Source organism: Salvelinus namaycush, unplaced genomic scaffold (genome assembly GCF_016432855.1).
Source record: "Salvelinus namaycush isolate Seneca unplaced genomic scaffold, SaNama_1.0 Scaffold260, whole genome shotgun sequence".
Classification (NCBI taxonomy): domain Eukaryota; kingdom Metazoa; phylum Chordata; class Actinopteri; order Salmoniformes; family Salmonidae; genus Salvelinus; species Salvelinus namaycush.
The window spans coordinates 228,343-247,757 of NW_024059453.1; the positions used below are offsets into that span (position 1 = coordinate 228,343).

At 41.6% G+C, this 19,415-nt stretch overlaps 2 long non-coding RNA genes across 3 annotated transcripts; one reads left to right on the forward strand and one right to left on the reverse strand.

Annotated features, from left to right (window-relative positions):
* Window positions 1-537: 537 nt before the first annotated feature.
* Window positions 538-1,831, reverse strand: LOC120039220. Of its 2 annotated transcripts, none has more exons than XR_005475336.1 (3): window positions 1,810-1,831; window positions 702-758; window positions 538-597 (listed from the first exon to the last, which is right to left on the reverse strand). It is a non-coding gene; the product is annotated as an uncharacterized LOC120039220 (long non-coding RNA). The 2 variants fall into 2 exon arrangements; XR_005475337.1 differs by lacking the exon at window positions 1,810-1,831 and adding an exon at window positions 861-895.
* Window positions 1,832-12,236: 10,405 nt separating this feature from the next.
* Window positions 12,237-18,807, forward strand: LOC120039215. Its single transcript, XR_005475332.1, has 4 exons — window positions 12,237-12,293; window positions 18,434-18,483; window positions 18,605-18,674; window positions 18,765-18,807. It is a non-coding gene; the product is annotated as an uncharacterized LOC120039215 (long non-coding RNA).
* The last annotated feature ends 608 nt before the right edge of the window (window positions 18,808-19,415 follow it).

Genomic DNA, 19,415 nt, shown 5'->3' on the forward strand with positions numbered 1-19,415 from the left:
AATTAATGTGAACATGAGGACACAAAGGAGAGATTTAATTAAAAGATCATCTTTTAATACTTTTTTATGCTGAAGATTTTTAATGCTGAAAAAATCTATGTATGGCAAATCCACTCTGGGCAAATGGCCTGTTGGACAAAAATAAAAAATAGTTAACATCCTTGCTATTTCAGCCACTTGCTATGTTAAAGAAAAATCTCAGTTAATAATGAATGGATACAATTTGGAAGGATTTTCCAGAGTCATACCTCAGTAGGGTAGAGTGTCAGGTGGCACAACCACGTGTGAAGGAGGGAGCAAGCCAGAGAGCTGTCTAGGAAGCAGTCCAGGCCCATGGCTTGGAGGCTTTGAGTTGGTCCCATCATTGTAATGTATTGTAGGGTATTTGCTGCCCCATAGACCTGCTGGTAGTGGGAAAGCTGTTAGCAGGAGACCACCAGGGACATCTATGATCGGCTGACACAGTCTTGGTTAAACCACATGAATTCTAAAGCAATATTCACCTGCTTTCATAGAGTAAGGATTCACTCCTGTGGGGCCAGTGTTCCCCTGATATCCATATGTCCCCATCGGTGGAGGTGGTGGTACACACTTGTTCTGTAAAACACATCAACACATTTTCCAAATTGTTAGTAATATTATCACAGTTGAAATACAATGGTTGTTCACTGTTTTTAATTTCATTGAATTTAAGTGTGTACCTCAGCCTTGGGCTCAGTTTTGTTAACCCATCTGTGCAGAGTTGGATCCCAGACAATCTGAGGAAGAAGATGTTAGCAATGTGAAGCAAGCCACAATAAAAAAAATTATCCACTCAATTGTCTCTACATAGAATATAGTGTTAAGAACCAGTTCCTTACAGATCTGTCTTTGTCCTCAGGTAGATGAACCTCCTTCTTATTAAATCTTCCACTCCCAAAACCCCAGCTGAGCCAGCCTCCACTGTTATTGTGAACAGCAGGGGTCTCAGGCTCAGCCACCGGCCGGCTGCCAGTCTGGCACTGAGAAGTGGCCTCGGAGTGTTCCGGCTTGGTGATGGACATCATAGCAGGATGCTCAACATATCTAAGTCGGACATCTGTAATAAGTGGGAGAAGTCAGGCCACTCTGCTCATGTCACCATACAGAACAATTACTAGCTGACAGGTAGAAACGTCTGGCTCTGATACTCTGTTACAACCCAATCTTAACCTACACGCAGGGAGGTTACTCCAGGACTCTGCGATCGCATTGTTTTGGTTGCAAAATCAACAATTCCCTGCATATTATGCGAGGGCTTACAAATTTGACCAATCGCCAAACTATTTCTGCATAAAATAGTCACATCATCACAATATTATCGCATAGAACTGACCCATTACCACAGTACAAAAAGAGGGCTCGCAATTTCAACCTATCACCGCACATTTACTGCATAATATGGTTCAATCAAGCCACACGTCAACACAGTTTTTTCCCTTGTCAGCGCATTTTTGCAACTAATTGGACAAAACAATTGCATATTGCAAAATGTCGGAATTGTTGCTGCAAAATATTTATCCGCAAATATCAAAAAAATCCATGCGAAATCCTGGAGAGATTCACTGGAGTATGAAAATGTATACACTCACTACTGTAAGTCGCTCTGGATAAGAGCGTCTGCTAAATGACTAAAATGTCAAAGTAAAATGGAGCTAAACCTGTTTTATGTAGAAAATGCATGAAAGTATTACAGATATACACTCACATGAGCCATACATTTAACCTATCACAGCTAATTCTCACACTATCACAATGGTAATTTCTTTACTAATTAGGTAAGTTTGTGACCTCTTCTCTTGGAATAGAAATCCACAGGTGGAGTACACGCTCCACCATCCCATTTCCACAGTGGTGCCACCATGGGGATGATGGGAGGTGGTTGTGGATGATTGTGTCCATTCTTCACAGGGACACTGGTTGTGAGGAAGATATCCTCCCTCTCTGCAGGGACACTAGCCTTTGGGACAATCCACTCCCTGTGCGCAGGGACGCTGGCCTTCAGGAGGATCCCCTCCCTCTGTGCAGGGATGAGGCCTGATGCTCGGAAGATCTCCTCCCTCTGCGCAGTGATGCTAGCTGCTGGCAGAACCCCCTCCCTCTGTGCAGGGACACTGGCTGTTTGGAGGATCCCCTCCCTCTCAGCAGAGACACTTGCCTTTGGGACAATCCCCTCCCTGTGCCCAGGGACGCTGGCCATTTGGACGATTCCCTTCCTCTGCGCAGTGACACTGGACATCAGGAGGATCAACTCCTTTTGTGCAGGGATGAGGCCTGATGCTCTGAGGATCTTCTTCTTCTGCGCAGTGATAGAAGATGCTGGAAGAATCCCTTCCCTCTGTGATGGGATGAGGCCCGATGCTCGGAAGATCTCCTCCCTCTGCGCAATGATGCTAGGTGCTGAGAGAATCCCTTCCCTCTGTGACGGGATGAGGCCTGATGCTCGGAGGATCTCCGTCTTCTTTGCAATGATTATAGCTGCTGGGAGAACCCCCTCCCTCTGTGCAGGGACACTGGCTGTTTGGAGGATCCCCTCCCTCTGTACAGGGACACTGGCTGTTTGGAGGATCCCCTCCCTCTGTGCAGGGACACTGGCTGTTTGGAGGATACCCTCCCTCTGTGCAGGGACACTGGCTGTTTGGAGGATCCCCTCCCTCTGTGACGGGATGAGGCCTGATGCTCGGAAGATCTCCTCCCTCTGCGCAGTGATGCTAGGTGCTGAGAGAATCCCCTCCCTCTGTACAGGGACACTGGCTGTTTGGAGGATCCCCTCCCTCTGTGCAGGGATGAGGCCTGATGCTCGGAAGATCTCCTCCCTCTGCGCAGTGATGCTAGCTGCTGGCAGAACCCCCTCCCTCTGTGCAGGGACACTGGCTGTTTGGAGGATCCCCTCCCTCTGTGCAGGGACACTGGCTGTTTGGAGGATACCCTCCGTCTGTGCAGGGACACTGGCTGTTTGGAGGATACCCTCCGTCTGTGCAGGGACACTGACTGTTTGGAGGATACCCTCCCTCTGTGACGGGATGAGACCTGATGCTCGGAGGATCTCCTCCCTCTGTGCAGTGATGCTAGCTGCTGAGAGAATCCCCTCCCTCTGTACAGGGACACTGGCTGTTTGGAGGATCCCCTCCCTCTGTGCAGGGACACTGGCTGTTTGGAGGATACCCTCCCTCTGTGACGGGATGAGGCCTGATGCTCGGGGGATCTCCTCCCTCTGCACAGCAACTTCGGCTGCTGTGATGATCTGCAGGTATAATATAGAGAATATAGTCATTCCCTAAAAAATCAACCACTTGGAATCTATAACATCATTGACACATACACTGAGTGTATTAAACATTAAGAACACCTTCTCTTTCCGTGACATAGACTAATCAGGTGAAAGCTATAATCCCTTATTGATGTTAATTGTTAAATCTTCTTCTCAGTGTAGATGAAGGGGAGGAGGCAGGTTAAAGATAGATTTTTAGACAATTGAGACATGGATTGTGTATGTGTGTCATTCAGAGGGTGAATGGGCAAGACCAAAGATTTAAGTCCCTTTGAACACAGTATGGTAGTAGGTGCCAGGCGCACCGGTTTGTGTCAAGAACTGCCATGCTGTTGGGTTTTTCCCGCTCAACAGTTTTCCCTGAGTATCAACAATGGTCCACCACCAAGGGGGAGGGCAACTCAACAGGAAGGTGTTCTTAATGTTTTGTTCACTCAGTGTATGTGTCAATGATGTTATAGATTCCAAGTGGTTGATTTTTCAGGGACACTAGCCTTTGGGACAATCCACTCCCTGTGCGCAGGGACGCTGGCCTTCAGGAGGATCCCCTCCCTCTGTGCAGGGATGAGGCCTGATGCTCGGAAGATCTCCTCCCTCTGCGCAGTGATGCTAGCTGCTGGCAGAACCCCCTCCCTCTGTGCAGGGACACTGGCTGTTTGGAGGATCCCCTCCCTCTCAGCAGAGACACTTGCCTTTGGGACAATCCCCTCCCTGTGCCCAGGGACGCTGGCCATTTGGACGATTCCCTTCCTCTGCGCAGTGACACTGGACATCAGGAGGATCAACTCCTTTTGTGCAGGGATGAGGCCTGATGCTCTGAGGATCTTCTTCTTCTGCGCAGTGATAGAAGATGCTGGAAGAATCCCTTCCCTCTGTGACGGGATGAGGCCTGATGCTCGGAAGATCTCCTCCCTCTGCGCAATGATGCTAGCTGCTGAGAGAATCCCCTCCCTCTGTGACGGGATGAGGCCTGATGCTCGGAGGATCTCCGTCTTCTTTGCAATGATTATAGCTGCTGGGAGAACCCCCTCCCTCTGTGCAGGGACACTGGCTGTTTGGAGGATCCCCTCCCTCTGTACAGGGACACTGGCTGTTTGGAGGATCCCCTCCCTCTGTACAGGGACACTGGCTGTTTGGAGGATACCCTCCGTCTGTGCAGGGACACTGGCTGTTTGGAGGATACCCTCCCTCTGTGACGGGATGAGGCCTGATGCTCGGAAGATCTCCTCCCTCTGCGCAGTGATGCTAGGTGCTGAGAGAATCCCCTCCCTCTGTACAGGGACACTGGCTGTTTGGAGGATCCCCTCCCTCTGTGCAGGGATGAGGCCTGATGCTCGGAAGATCTCCTCCCTCTGCGCAGTGATGCTAGCTGCTGGCAGAACCCCCTCCCTCTGTGCAGGGACACTGGCTGTTTGGAGGATCCCCTCCCTCTGTGCAGGGACACTGGCTGTTTGGAGGATACCCTCCGTCTGTGCAGGGACACTGGCTGTTTGGAGGATACCCTCCGTCTGTGCAGGGACACTGACTGTTTGGAGGATACCCTCCCTCTGTGACGGGATGAGACCTGATGCTCGGAGGATCTCCTCCCTCTGTGCAGTGATGCTAGCTGCTGAGAGAATCCCCTCCCTCTGTACAGGGACACTGGCTGTTTGGAGGATCCCCTCCCTCTGTGCAGGGACACTGGCTGTTTGGAGGATACCCTCCCTCTGTGACGGGATGAGGCCTGATGCTCGGGGGATCTCCTCCCTCTGCACAGCAACTTCGGCTGCTGTGATGATCTGCAGGTATAATATAGAGAATATAGTCATTCCCTAAAAAATCAACCACTTGGAATCTATAACATCATTGACACATACACTGAGTGTATTAAACATTAAGAACACCTTCTCTTTCCGTGACATAGACTAATCAGGTGAAAGCTATAATCCCTTATTGATGTTAATTGTTAAATCTTCTTCTCAGTGTAGATGAAGGGGAGGAGGCAGGTTAAAGATAGATTTTTAGACAATTGAGACATGGATTGTGTATGTGTGTCATTCAGAGGGTGAATGGGCAAGACCAAAGATTTAAGTCCCTTTGAACACAGTATGGTAGTAGGTGCCAGGCGCACCGGTTTGTGTCAAGAACTGCCATGCTGTTGGGTTTTTCCCGCTCAACAGTTTTCCCTGAGTATCAACAATGGTCCACCACCAAGGGGGAGGGCAACTCAATAGGAAGGTGTTCTTAATGTTTTGTTCACTCAGTGTAGATCAATCCCTAGCATATACTTTCATTTGTATGTGTACGATACTGTAAATACACAAATTACATTAATGTTATCTACAATATATTATAATACCGTAAGCCTCCTTGCTGCAGGGGCATTTCCTCCTACATTTTTGAGCTGATTTTCTTCACTTTAGCAATATTTTGTATCTTTGTTATATTTCACATTTATTGTGTTTGGAATGGCACTGTTACTACAGGAGATGATGCTATCATAAAGTATTTGATGTAAGTATGTAGGATAATTACCCATAATGCTCACTGACTGAACATTCAAAATTACCATGGCAATTATTGACGCATTAAAATGCCATCGGAAACTTGGAAGCTCAGAGTTAAAATGAATGTAAGTTATCAGTGTAAAGCTTCCTACTGGTTGATTCTGATACTTCACAAGTGGGAAACTTGAAATCATCATTCCATAACGAGTTTAGCGAGTCAGAAATGTCAGAATTTCCTAGTTCCGACTTGAAGGGCCTTCTATAATGTAGGGCCGGTCAGTAACCAAATAATTTTACTGTGCCCAATCGCACACAGACTTTTATGGTCACACAAGTTGCCACCGGTGGATTCAAAATGAGTAGCCTAACAATTATTTACATGGCCCCAGGTACATTTGAAACCAAATTATTTTTCTGTGAGAAATCAATAATAGTTGCACACATAGGGTAACAGTGAGCAATTGACAGTGAGCAATGAGCAAGATAAGCATAGACGGGAAGTTGACAATAGCTTATTATTAGTGTAAATAAATTGTATTTCTATGGTTGCAGTCCTCAAAGATTGAATTGCAGTGAATTTAATTAATCAGATCCAATGATTTACTGCCCGTAGGGTGGGTTACCGCTAGTCATCATTATTATAATCACCATCTCAATCATTATCACCATACCATCATAGACTTATTCTTCTGTATCTGAGACTCATCTGACACTACCTTAGACAAGGCAGTCTGCAACTCAATACACTGCCCCTGCATGGTGTTCAGCGTCCCCTGCATGTGGTTAATCGAATGCTTAACATCGTTCAGCAGGATCTGAATCTCAAGCCTGCAAGAAATCAGGTGGTTCAACATACTGAGATGACGAGAGGCTTCAGACCATGCCCATTGGACCATCTTTAGAATTCTTTCTCACTTAACACCAATCTTATTAGGAATGTAACTTTGTGCAGAAGATGTTACTATAGTGTTATTTAGAAGAAAAAAAGTGTACTTTGTCAGGCGCCAAAAGGATGACGGGATGTCTCCCTGCTCCAGTGAGCTCTGCTGGCAGGTCTTGCTCACTGTTGGAGGAACGGGAGCCAAATTAGAGGAAACATATCTATGGTTGTTCAGCAATGAAACATTCATGGCATAATGGGGATTGTCCCTCCCTGTGAAAAGAATAACAGCTGGGGTTTACTTTCTCACTTTTAGATAATGTAATACAATCTTTAAACCCATCAGAAGTGTAGTGCTTACCTCCATTAAAATATTGGTCCATGTTATTTATGGCTGCATTGTCCCAATGTTGACCACTAGTTCCAACTTGTGATGAGAGGGTCTTGATGAAACGATCAAGTCAACATTTTGTTAGACATTTCAGAGATAGCATTAACAATTGTACATGAGACAGTGCTTCCAGATATTGAGGTACCTTCCTTCTGAGATATGTAAAAAAAAAAAAATATGGTGTGTGTACTCACATGAAAGGTATCCATGATTCTAGATTAAGCCAATCATGTACGTGATTACCATCCTATGGGTCAGCAATGGAATGATTGTTACACAGCTTTCAGGCAACTTTATGTCTTGGGCCTGGATGAATCATTGAAATGCAAGTAATGTTGTGAATTTGTGATTCATAATTGCCATTATAATTTTGAATATTCCATCAAAGTTATTTGTTTTGACAGTCAAAACAACTCAATTTTACGATGAATCACTTGAATTGAGTAACTTGAGTTGACGGAAGTAGCAACTTTATATTCTGACCTAAACACTGACTTGTGCAATGCCTAATGCATAATCTATGTATGTTATTGGCCATTGGACTGCTCAGTCAAAACATCAAACTTTTACGATGAATCACTTGACTGGAGTAATTTAAGTTCGGAACTAAAACATTAAGTAGCTATAGCTTGACGCATATCCTTACCTTGGACAAGCGTATCCAAAAGGCATATCCAGTTGTGCGTGAAGATACCTTTAGGTAGATAAAAGCACGGTACGGGTTGAGACACGCTCGGTATTGTGAATCTGTAACACTGCTATAAAAGCACGTTTTCATTTATAATTTACACTGTAGAATGACCTGCAAGCCAATCAGAATCTAGTTTTAAACAATACCGTGGTTTCCATGGAACGTCACAAACATATTAGGCCACTTGCGTCACAGATTACAGTCACTGAACATGGGTTTAATAGCTATATTGGCTATATGTACAGTATATGCACATCGTATTGAATTGAGATTACATTTACTGCACCACTGTAATTATGTAGCCTAATCCTATGAGGATCATATGTAAAATGTCAGAATCATGGCACATGAAAACATAATTAAATTGACTGCAGATTATAAAATTCACTGTGACACAATATCAATGTAATTCCAATTAAATTACGTTGAACCAACGTGGAATAAACATTGAATTGATGTATGTACCCAGTGGGAAGTGATCAATTCGAAATGATTGAATAAACACAGTACTACAAAGAAAGATATACAAAAATTGCTTCGAAAAGCTCGAAAAAGTCTAATTTCCCTGGGCCAACCAAACGTAAAATGTATATATGGATTACTGTACATCGTTTTGGATGAAAGCGTCTGCTTTCAAATCTCTGACTCACACATATGTACAATCTCGCAATGTTTATTTCTGGCGCTTTCACGTTTGCGGGATTTTGTGAAGTAAATGATGAGCAGGAGAGCTCCATGAAATTAGTGATATGGTAAAGATTGCGACATGAGAGGGTGTAACATTTCTAGCTGAGGAACAATTTTGGGGTTTTCTCACAAAGTTTATCGTTTTAGACTGCAGTTGCAATTTGGTTTTTTTTCACAAAAAATGATATCTAACCATACAATGAATAATTTTGTAATTAATCAAACCTTTGACATATATTTTTGACTATTTCCAACGAACAAGCTAGCTATCGAAAAGTGTCAGCGTGTGTAGTTAAATTAGCCTGCTAACGTCTTCATAGCTAGTAGCATGTAATCAGGACATGACCAAACTGTTGCTGAGATAATGGATGTTGAAACTTCCAAGGAGAAAAGAGGCATTGTTGAAACTCACTCATATGCTTGCGGTGTAAAAAAGGGGGGTGAATGCGATTCATACCCGAATACCCCAACCAAGGAGCAGCTTCCATTTGACAAAGAAGCTCTGAATCGTCTGTGGCCGATAATTGAGAGAGCAAGGAAGGAAGGGAAAAGGGCATATTTTGCGGGAGCTAAGGCTTTTGTTAATTAATGGAAGGGAAATTCACGCTGACGCCTAGTTTGTTGACTGCTGGACTTGTCAAGTGTGTTGTGCAGGACTGAGTTTTATTTGTTAATTTGATAAAACTAGATATTTCTTGAGGAAAGAGCATTGTTTGTGTGAGCCAAACTTTTTTTTATATATATATTTTTTTATGGCAGGGAAATTCGCACTGACACTTAATGTTAGCTTGATGGCTATTCGTTTTTACCAATCTATGGTACAATGTTATTTGCAATTGTATAAATATATATAATTTAGATCAACCACTTGCATGGTGCAAAGGTATGTTTTTATTTGCAACTAGTAAGACCTTTTCTTTTTATGAGAACCCGATTCATGTGAACGTGTTTAATATTCTTCATATAGTCACTTTGATAGTAAATGTCCATTTCTGTTTTTTTCTATTAATGCCAGGGGAATCTGTCATTTTTTGAAAAGGAGATCTTTATTTTTGTATTGTAAGGGTAAGAGTGCCGACTTATTTCATTCAAGAAACTCATGCCTGTTGCACAGATACTGCGTTTTGGAAGTGTCAATGGTGATGATATGAATGACATTTGGTGTTCATTTGGTACTAATCGGTCAGCAGGTGTCCCTATTTTAAAAGGCAACTTTAAGGCTCATATATTGAGTCATGAAGCAGATAATACAGGGAGATGGATTATACTATTGGTAGATGTTAACCATGTTCAATTCATTGTTGTAAATACTTAAGCTTCCAATAACAAGTCAAGTAACTGTATTTTATTTAGAGACATTGAGAGGAAAATAAGTAAAATGATGTCTAAATTTCAATTGGCCAAAGTAATATGGGGTGGAGATTTTAATACAGTATTACATGATAATCTAGATAGATGGCCTCCTATGGATAGCAATTCTGTTTGTGAGATACGGAATATATGTCTAAGGTTAGGTGTTCTAGATATTTGGAGACATAAGAACCCAGATAAGATTATGTTTACATGGAGTACCAAAGATTTATCTATACAATCCCGTATTGATTTCTGGCTGATATCTGAAGATATTGCTGACAAGGTTGATACAGTCTCGATTGAACCATTGATTTTAACAGAAAGATAAATAAAGATAAATATGCATGGTTTGTCAACCAAAAAAAGTTAAAGGTTACTGGAAAATGAACAAGACTTTACTAGAGAATTAAGTATTTAAGAAGGAAGTAGCAGGAATTAATGATAAATACAGGAATTGTGCCTGTGTTATGAATATGTTTGGGAGCTAATATATATTATACTGGGAGCTAAGGAAATTTGATTAAGGCTTTTGGCTATTTCAATGGGAAAAGAAATTGCTCGTGCCAAGAGAGAGAAAGAATATGACATCATAAAGGGAATAATGGATTAAACAAAAAAAAGGGAACTAACTAATCAGGAATTACTGGAGCTATCATCATTGCAAATGCAGTTAGATTGTTTCTACGAGGAAAAGGCCCGGGGAGCGTTTGTAAGAGCAAGATGATTAAAGATATTTCTTTAATTTAGAAAAAAGGGCAGGCGAAAAGAGTTCCTTCCATATGTCAATTAATGATTAATAATACTCCCAATAAAAATCCAAAAGAAATCTCTCAGCATGTTTCCCAGTTTTATCAGAATCTGTATACATCAGCCCAGCCAACTTCCAATATGGATCTTTTCTTAGACAATGTAGCAAAGAAGTAGCTAAGAAGATAATGATTTCAGGGATTTTTGTGATGAGTTATCTGAAATTGAGATAAGACTGTATTAAAAGCCTTAAGGACAATAGGTCCCCTGGAAATGATGGTTTAATAAGCGAGATTTATAAATCATTCAATGATAAATTGATTCCTTTCATTCTTGCTATGCTTCCTTAAAGCAAGGTGTAATTACTATGATTCAATGGACATGGGTGGGGGAATATTTGTGTGACGACCTAAAATGGGGGCAGAAGCTCACCAGCACCCCATCTTATATGTCCAACCACCCTGAACGTCAGACTCTATTGAAAGCACATACAGTGGTGTAAAGTACTTAAGTAAAAATACTTTAAAGTACTACTTAAGTAGTTTTGGGGGGTATCTGTACTTTACTATTTATAGTTTTGACAACTTTTACTTTACTACATTTCTAAGGAAAATAATGTACTTTTTACTCCATACATTTTCCCTGACACCCAAAAGGAATCGTTACATTTTGAATGGCTAGCAGGCAGGAAAATTGTCGGTTGGATGTACTGCCAAATTCTCTAAAATGAAGTTGGAAGCGACTTATGGTAGAGAAATGAACATTCAATTCTCTGGCAGCAGCTCTGGTGGACATTCCTGCAGTCCGCATACCAATTGCACAATCCCTCAGAACTTCAGACGTCTGTGGCATTGTGTTGTGACAAATATGCACATTTTAGTGGCCTTTTGTCCCCAGCAAAAGGTGCACCTGTGTAATGATCATGCTAGTTAATCAGTTTCTTGATATGGTGCACCTTTCAATGTGGATAGATTATCTTGGCAATGGAGAAATGCTCACATGTTTTATTTTTTTTGGCGTACAGAACATTTCCCGGGACCTTTAACTTCAGCTCATGAAACATGGGACCAACCTTTTACATGTTGCGTTTTTTTGTTCAGTATAGTTTATTACAAATATAGCCGTATACAGTCCTCCAGATATCTGTTGACAAGGACATACATCACTGTGTATTTGTTACACTGTACATACAAAAATGGCCAAACATTTTTTTGTTTGTTGCCATTTTCCATTGTTACTAACTTGTACTGGTTAAAAGTATGATTAAAGAAGAAGAAAAACATGTATGTTTTGCAAACCATGTTTAGTACTTCTAAAAGAGACAATGACAAATTTATGGTTCAACAAGATATTATAGTCATCAAAAGGGTAGAATTTTAGCATTGATATACTTATGATACAGTACTTTACAGCTTTGATTGGTCACAGAATATATGACATGAAGGGGTGATGTAATTATCTGAATTACTGTAGATTTGAATAGTTTAGTTAATCAAAAGTGAAGTATGGTTATAGGTCCAATGGGTGTTGTTCATATACCACTCTGACTCAAAATCAATATATTAGATACATACTATTTATCAGCATATTGACAGATTATTGCTATCATTGGCATCACAGGTCTTGACCACCATGTTGCGATGCTTCTTTAGGATCACGTTGTTGTTGTCAGCGTAGAAGAGTACAGAGATGGGACTGAGCTTGGTGGGTGCGCAGCACGCTTTGGGAACCTCATCCGGCTTCAGAAGGTGAACCTGCCATTGAAAACGGTAAATCAGACTCATTCATACATGCACTTTCATATAGTCAATGATAATATCCTGTTATAAAAGAGATGGGTTATTTAAGCAGTAAGGCCCAAGGAGGGGTGTTATATTGGCTATATACCACAAACCTCAGTGGTGCCTTATTGCTATTAGAACACCTACTCATTCAAGGGTTTTTCTTTATTTTTACTATTTATTTAACCTTTATTTAACCAGGAAGGGCTAATTGAGATTTAAAATCTCCTTTTCAAGAGCGTCCTGGCCAAGATAGGCAGCACCAAGTCATTACAAAAATACAGACAAACAACATGAAAAACTACAAGTAATCTAGTAGAAACCATTGAATTCACAAGAGTATAACAAAAATCAAAAACAGCAAATTAAAAACATTGACAGGTCAGGGAATCAGTCTCAAGATCATTCATCAGTGATTTAAAAATACCAATCGGGACAAGTTCTTCCAGTTTAAAAGTATTTTGTAAGCGTTCCAAGACGATGGCGCAGAGTACATAAAAGCTCTTTTACCAAATTCAGTTCGGACATTTGGAACAGTTAGCAGGATAAAGTCCAGCGAACGAAGAGAGTACCCACCACATTTCTGAACAATAAAAATGCCCAAATAAAAAGGTAGTAAACCCGAAATGGCTTAATAAATCAAAGTATACCAGTGACTGAGCCTACGAGTGACTAGAGAAGGCCAGCCAACCCTGGTATACAAAGTGCAGTGGTACGTAAGGGTTTAAGGGTAAGGGTTTTGCAGTTTTAAAAAAATCTCAAAGTGCCATGGTAAAGGGTATCAATTGATCTCAAACACTGAGCGGAAGCATTCATATATAAAATATCCCCATAGTCTAGTAAAGGCATAAATGTAGCTGATACTAGCCTCCTTCTGGCTTCAAAAGAAAAACAGGCCTTATTCCTAAAATAAAATCCCAATTTCAGCTTCAATTTTTTTGTAAGTTGTTGAATATGCAATTAAAATTCCAAGATATTTATATGAGGTTACAACCTCAATCTCCTTGCCCTGACAGGTAGTAATAGGTGAAAGGTTCAGAGGTCTATTTCTTGCTTTAGAAAACACCATTAGTTTAGTTTTGTCAGTATTGAGGATAAGCTTCAATTGACACAAGGTATGTTGAACAGTATAAAAAGCAGTTTGCAAGTTCTGGAAAGCTTTTGTAAGAGACGAGGCACAACTGTAAATAACAGTATCATCAGCATAAAAATTAAGTTGCGCATTTTGGACATTTTTGTCTAAATCATTTATATAAATAGTGAATAAGAGAGGACCAAGTACAGAGCCTTGGGGCACACCATTAAAGACAGACAATTTAACAGACATAAGCCCATCAAATTGAGTGCACTGAGTTCTATCAGACAGATAGTTAGCAAACCATGCAACTGCATGCTCTGAAAGACCTACACTCGACAATCTCTGCCTTAGTATAGCATGATCAACTGTATCAAAAGCCTTAGAGAGATCAATAAAAAGTGAGACACAGTGTTGTTTTTTGTCAAGGGCTTCAGTGATATCATTTAAAAGCTTCATGGCTGCTGTAATTGTGCTATGCTTCTTCCTGAAGCCCAATTGGTACATTGATAAAATAGAGTTAGTAAATAAAAACTATTTTAGCTGTTCACTCACAAGGGTTTCAAGTAATTTCACCAGGGGTGACAGCTTTGAGATTGGCCTATAATTATTTAAAAGAGTTGGATCTCCCACTTTTAAAAGTGGTAGGACAAATGCTGATTTCCAGATTTTCGGAATATCATTACATTCCAGGGTTAGATTGAACAGATATGTAAGTGGTTCAGCTATGAAATCAGCTGCCAGATTTAAAAAGCAGGGATCCAAATGATCAAGACCTGCAGGCTTTCTCTGATCTAAGGATTTCAGGGCTTTATGTACCACCTGCACTGAGAATGGCAAAAAGCTAAAAGTTTGACCAGCTCTCACTGGTTCATTCACACAGGGTTGTACAGAGACAGAGGACACTGGTTCATCCACACAGGGTTGTACAGAGACAGAGGACACTGAATCAAACAGCCTACCAGATGATACAAAGTGCTCATTGAAACAATTCAGCATTTCAGTTTTGTCATATACAGCAAGAGAGTCCTTCAAAACACATGACGGTAATTCATTAACATTACTGTTACCAGACATAGACTTAATAGCCTTCCAAAACTTTCTAGGGTCATTCAGGTTATCAGTGGAAACAGACATAAAATATTCAGACTTGACCTTCCTGAGAAGAAAAGAACACTTGTTTCGTAACTGCCTAAAAATAAGCCAATCAGCATCAGAACATGATTTCCTTGCTTTAGCCCAGGCTAGATTACGGTCGTGAATAATACAAGACAGCTCAGAAGAAAACCATGGATTATCCCGCCCTTTAACCCTGAACCTGCGGAATGGGGCATGTGTGTTTACTATTTGGAAAAAAACATCATTAAAGAATATCCAGGCAGTTTCCACATCAGGGATAAGCTCAATCTTGCTCCAGTCAAAATAAAACAAATCATGAAAGAAAGCCTGCTCATTAAAACACTTCAAATTTCTCTTACGAATAAAACATGGGTTTGTCTTAGGAACCTTAGTATTTCTAACAGCAACAACAGCATAATGGTCACTTAAATCATTACAAAAAACACCAACCGCAGAATATTTATGTGGAACATTTGTTAATATCAAATCAATCAGGGTAGATTTATCTGGGCATTTAAGATTTGGGCGAGTGGGTGAGTTAATCAACTGGGTAAGATTCATAGAATTACAAAACATTTTTAAATCATCAGACACCGGTTTTAACCAACACCAGTTGAGATCACCAATCAATATCATTTCACTGTAAAGAAGTTTAGACATAAGGTGCGTCAAAGAAGAAAATGCTATTTTCTACATTGTTGAATAATAGTGTAGACATCAAAACTATGAAATAACTGAAATGGAATCATGTAGTAACCAAAAAAGTGTGAAACATATCATACTGTATATTTGAGATTCTTCAAATAGCCACCCTTTGCCTTGATGACAGCTTTGCACACTCTTGGCATTCTCTCACCCAACTTCACGTGGAATGCTTTTCCAACAGTCTTGAAGGAGTTCACACATATGCTGAGCACTTGTTGGCTGTTTTTCCTTTACTCTGCGGTCCTACTCATCTCAAAACATCTCAATTTGGTTGAGGTCGGGGGATTGTGGAGGCCAGGTCATCTGATGCAGCACTCCGTCACTCTCCTTCTTGGTAAAATAGCCCTTACACAGCCTGGAGGTGTGTTGGGTCATTGTCCTGTTGAAAAACAAATGAATTCTCCTGAGTAGCGCAGTGGTCTAAGGTAAGCTGTGCAGTTAGAGATCCTGGTTGGAGTCCAGGCTCTGTCGCAGCCGGGCCGCGACCGGGAGACCCATGGGGCGGCACACAATTGGCCCAGCGTTGTCCGGGTTAGGGGAGGGTTTGGCCGGCAGGGATGTTCTTGTCCCATCGAGCTCTAGCGACTCCTGTGGCGAGCCGGGCGCAATGCACACTGACAGGGTTGCCAGGTGTATGGTGTTTCCTCCGACCCATTGGTGCGCCTGGCTTCCGGGTTAAGCAGGCATTGTGTCAAGAAGCAGTGCGGCTTGGCTGGGTTGTGTTTTGGAGGACGCACGGCTCTCGACCTTCGCCTCTCCCGAGTCCATACGGGAGTTGCAGCGATGAGACAAGACTGTAACTACCAATTGGATACCACGAAAAAGGTGTAAAAGTAACAAACAATTGATTTTATTTTTTTATAATAATTTATTAAAACAAATGATAGTCCCACTAAGCCCAAACCAGATGGGATGACGTATAGCTGCAGAATGCTGTTGTAGCCATATTGGTTAAGTGTGAATTCTAAATAAATCACAGACAGTGTCAACAGCAAAGCACCCCCACACCATATACCCTCCTCCTCCATGCTTTATGGTAGGAAATACACATGCAGAGATCATCTGTTCACCCACACCGCATCTCACAAAGACATGGCAGTCGGAACCAAAAATCTCAAATTTGGGCTCCAGACCAAAGGACAAATTGATTGTGTTTCATGCCCCAAGTAAGTCTCTTCTTCTTATTGTTGTCCTTTAATAGTGGTTTCTTTGCAGCAATTCAACTATAAAGGCCTGATTTACACAGTCTCCTCTGAACAGTTGATGTTGAGATGTGTCAGTTACTTGAACTCTGTGAAGCATTTATTTGGGCAGCAATATCTGAGGCTGGTAACTAATGAACTTATCCTCGGCAGCAGAGGTAACTCTGGGTCTTCCATTGCTGTGGTGGTCCTCATGAGAGCCAGTTTCCTCATAGTGCTTGATTGTTTTTGCAACTACACTTGAAATATTCCGTATTGACTGACCTTCATGTCATAAAGTAATGATTTCTCTTTGCTTATTTGAGCTGTTCTTGCCATAATATGGACTTGGTATTTTGCCAAATAGGGCTATCTTCTGTATACCCCCCCACCTTGTCACAACACAATTGATTGTGTCAAACGCATTAAAAAGGAAAGAAATTCCACTTTTAAGAAGGCACACCTGTTAATTGAAATGCATTCCAGGTGACTTTCTCATGAAGCTGGTTGAGAGAATGCCAAGAGTGTGCAAAGCTGTCATCAAGGCAAAGGGTGGCTACTTTGAAGAATCTAAAATATATTTGGTTTTGTTTAACACTTTTTTGGTTACTACATGATTCCATATGTGTTATTTCATTGTTTTGATGTCTTCACTATTTTTCTTCAATGTAGAAAATAGTAAAAATAAAGAAAAACCCTTGAATGAGTAGGTGTTCTAAAAGTTTTGACTGGTAGTGTAGAGCCTTCAGTGCTTTTTTTCCGTGGGCTGTGGCCCCCCCCTTGTCTGAATTTGGTCAATATGTCCTCCAAAAGACTTTATAGCCCACTGTGGCAAAGACTATACTTTCAGGAGTTAAACAACACAATAAAAAATCACCTTGTTTGTCTCATTCTTCCAATCTAGCTAGTGACTTTATAAAACACAATATTTGGTATTTGTATTTTATATTATACCAACGATATAGGAAAGCATCTGGTAGCAAAATAGCCAAAAACATAAAATTAGTAATTCATTCAAGGTTATCAATAGAACATTGTCAGAAAATAATAATCTAAACCCAATGTCTCTACCATATATGGTTGAAAAGTTACCGACGATTTACTCTGAGATTTAACCTCACAACACCAAATATGGAACACATACAACCAAGTGCGGTGCAGTCTAAACTAGTATTGGTCACAGCAAATTATCATTATTATTTCATCAACACTGTCAAGTACAAGTATATTAATGTTATAATATTGTAGAGAACAAGCTAATGATTAATTCTATGTAATTTCTAATGACATCAGGCAAAGAAAACAACGTTTGGACATGAATTTCGTAGCTCCCTCTTGAATTGACCCTTTTTCTCTCTACATTGTATAGCAAGTAAGTGACTATATAAAAATAATATGTCATTCATCAGACACTTTTATCCAAAGCGACTTACAATAAAACCTGCTGTCGTTTATGTATGGGTGATGACGGGAATCGAACCCACTACCCTGGCTTTGCAAGCGTCATGCTCTATCATGGTCATGGGTGCACCTCAGCCACGCTCAACGTCCTAAACGATATCTTAACCGCCATCGATAAGAAACAATACTGTGCAGCCGTATTCATTGACCTGGCCAAGGCTTTTGACTCTGTCAATCACCACATCCTTACCGACAGACTCAACAGCCTTGGTTTCTCAAATGATTGCCTCGCCTGGTTCATTAACTACTTCTCCGATAGAGTTCAATGTGTAAAATCGGCTTCCTGTAGCCCGGGCCTCTGGCAGTCTCTATGGGGGTGCCATAGGGTTCAATTCTTGGGCCGACTCTTCTCTGTATACATCAATGATGTCGCTCTTGCTGCTGGTGAGTCTCTGATCCACCTCTACGCAGATGACACCATTCTGTATACTACTGGCCCTTCTTTGGACACTGTGTTAACTACCCTCCAGACGAGCTTCAATGGCATACAACTCTCCTTCCGTGGCCTTCAAATGCTCTTAAATACAAGTAAAACTAAATGTATGCTCATTGGTCACTGATTTTGAATGCTTGTTTTGTTGTCGTAGGGTTGGGAGGAGGACATGCTGCCTGAGGAGAGGGAGGTTCCTCTGGTAAAGTGAGTTCCTCTAAATGTCTGTGTAGTCTGGGCTTGTCAGATGCTGAAGGATAGTGGTCATAATGCTGCTATCCCCCATTGACTCTAATGGTTGACATGCTCCAATCCCTCCCTTTCATAGCCTCTACCTTACCACCAAGAGAGTGGAGGACATCGCCCTGAGGCTCGTCTCCCTGCGCCAGGCCTTCACTGTGAGTGGACACACTTTTCTTTTTCTCTCTGTGACTTCTTGTTCTCTCCTAGAGGAAGATGTCTCACCCTAACTCTTCCCTCTCCCCTAGACCCTGCTTGGTTCCACCCTGAGCAGGAACCATCTGTTTGTGGGTCCTCCTGGGTCCTCCTGGGCGCACTGGTTCAGGCCAACCACATGGTAACTCACTAACGCATTCTCTTTCAAGGGAAAGAGAGCGCCCCTGAGGTGAAATGTGTTCTTTTCACTAAGATGCTCTTTTCTTTGTCATAGGACGAGGCCAAGTTCATCCGTACTTATAACGACTTTGTGGACTACCTGAGTGACCCCTCCAAGCGGAATGATATTGAGAGGGAGCTTGCTGAGGCAAAGGTGAGTTCATTAACTCTTTCAAGTCTCACTGAGTTCTTCCACATGCATGTCTTTTATACATCACAGTAGCTGATCTATATGAAATCATTCCTATTTTCTCCAAACGTGTTTTCTTGTCCTAGATCCATCATGTGAACATGATAGATGTCCTCTTTGAGCTGGTGCTGTTTGGGATGATGACAGCTCAGAAGTCCATGATGGTGGTAAGTAGCATCTCACTGGTACATGTTTTGATATCTCTCTATTAGCAGTTTCACTTAAATTCCTCTTCTCTTCTATTCTCTCCTCTTTTCTCCTCCTTTGTTTCCTTTAGCACGCCGGTGGGTTTGTGGAGCATCTGTACGCTCTCCTGTACTCCTTCCTGCCCACT